The 2,175-nt window shown below is 42.9% G+C and overlaps 1 protein-coding gene across 1 annotated transcript in view; it reads right to left on the bottom strand.

The window, feature by feature from the left end:
* mllt3 (MLLT3 super elongation complex subunit) overlaps positions 1-2,175 on the bottom strand; it is a gene marked incomplete in the record, with an annotated part of 11,299 nt that overhangs the window by 1,750 nt on the left and 7,374 nt on the right.

Raw genomic sequence — 2,175 nt, 5'->3', positions numbered from 1 at the left:
TTCAGTCCATCTGGAACTGGAAATCTTGTCAAGGTGGAAGGAATTATCAAGAAAGACACATATGTGATAGTTTGGAAAGAAAAGATCAAGCAGCCAAACCTGGATCTAAGTAATCGCTTTGTCACATTTTCCTTTGTCTGAAAACACCTGCGTCTCATCTGTTTGTGGGTTTATATTGGTGCTAATGTAGGACCCTTACATTCATACATCCCTGTAAAGAGGCACTTTAACGTTCAATCACTGTTGCTCTACTAGAGACAGTGCTATTAAAACTGTTCCAAAGTACTGACTAAGCCAATCTCAAAGAGCAAGGACCGACCAAAGCTGCACATCAGCATGAAGCTATGGTCCAGCAGGCAACAGTTGCTCCTGTTCTCGGATGAACGCGACAAAAAGCTGAGCAAAAGCATTCTTCTTATGTCATGGTGAATCTGATTAGTGCTTATTTATGCACAGACAACACTAATTCATCATGATATTCACCGCAGGTGATGAAGAGTGTCTGTGGTTGACTGAGCAGAGCACCCAACAACAACCCTGCACTCCACCACCCTACACGACCTCTCCTGACTCTACATCACACTAATCAGGTAACAGCAAGACCCTTCAACAAAATGAGGTCAACATTAAGCTCCTGAGCAGCAAGAGCAGAGCAGGGATGAACGCACACGCTAAAGTTTGTGTTGGAGGTCAGTTAGGCCGTACGGGTGGAGAGCCTCAGCAAGTTAAAGGTTAGCATCCTCCTCGCTGCTCGTCGTGCCTCTCCCACCCCGCTAGCACACATGCTAATGCAGGTCACGTACAGAAGCAGGCTGCATACACACTATATCACATATGTCAGCCTGTTAAGATACACACACCTCCACAGAAACGCACTGAAAGAAACTCCTGATCAAAGGTCTGAGACTAACAGCGCACACAGCAGGGTGAAACTTCCACAATGCTCGTAGAGGAGCACACGGATCACAACGGATCCCTCCTGAGTCACAAAACGTACCAATGCAGGAAATGTACTAATTAAGTTACGTGTGCTTGTTGAACAAAGGAAGCTTTGCTTAATTCTCAAATATTGTCCGTTTGACACATGACAGCATGCAGCTACGATGGTGATGCGTGTGAATGTGTAGAAATGCTGTACGGATGGATGAGAGTAGAGACGGACGACATCTTTCTCACATCGTCCCTCTGCTGCCTCCAACATCTTCGGTCCTGAAAATCACATCTGTTCAACTCACGAGGAAAGATGTGAAAGCCAGGCTGGGTTTTCTTTCCTTCTTTTGTAATTTCTTATTTAAATGTTTAAAATTATTGTTGTTAATAAGTTACAAACTATTTTACTTACTGGTCACGGATCTAATCCAGTAGTCTAGAACTATATCTGTCCATGTATTCATACTATGACAGCAGTGGCACCTCTCAGTGTCCTTGTATACACAGCTATGTGCTCAGGTTTCAGTGGTTTAGGTTGAAAAGCAGCCATGACCTGATGGAGCACATAATGATTGTTGTGAAACGTTAGCTTCATGCTTTTCAGGATTTTTTTTCCTTCCACACTTTTAAATCTGCAGCTGTTTGACAAAATTAAATGTCACAGCCTTTGTTACCCTCAAAATGAACCAGGATGCTTATTTTAGGACAGATGTGTCAGAGACACTAGGCTTGTAACAATACTACAGTTTCAGTTTTAATACCAATACCCAGAAAAATAGCATGGTGAAGAGTATAACTGCATCCTACACCAACAGAAGTAATGGTGAAGACTTTATCTTGAAAATGTCAAGTTGTTACCTTTCAACTAATTCTTCAAATATAAAGTTGATTTAAATAAAATCAATCGTGGTGGCCTGCAGCACTCCCCCTCAGCCAAAGACACGGATTTAAAAATCAGAGCTGATTTTCAGAGATGTTGTCCTCCGACCACGAGGTCAGCGGGATGCAAACTCATCTGAGATTTTCAGCAGACACACCTCTGGTATCAAGTTGGAAACCTTAGGTGACCTCCTCCTTGAGTTATCACATTCACAAGACTTTACAAATCCTTGATCCCCGACCTTGACGCTGAGATCTTTAGAAGAGCACCTATGGCATGAACTTCCCAACCCTACATCCCCTCATTCTTGATGCATCACATCTGGACAAAGTGTGGTATTAGCTGTGTTGAAATGAAGAAGACAG

The sequence above is a fragment of the Haplochromis burtoni genome, unplaced genomic scaffold (assembly GCF_018398535.1).
Source record: "Haplochromis burtoni strain Fernald_Lab_line unplaced genomic scaffold, NCSU_Asbu1 Contig_913, whole genome shotgun sequence".
NCBI lineage: Eukaryota > Metazoa > Chordata > Actinopteri > Cichliformes > Cichlidae > Haplochromis > Haplochromis burtoni.
The sequence above is the reverse complement of the archived record's forward strand: the minus strand, read 5'-3'. Positions and strand labels throughout refer to the sequence as shown.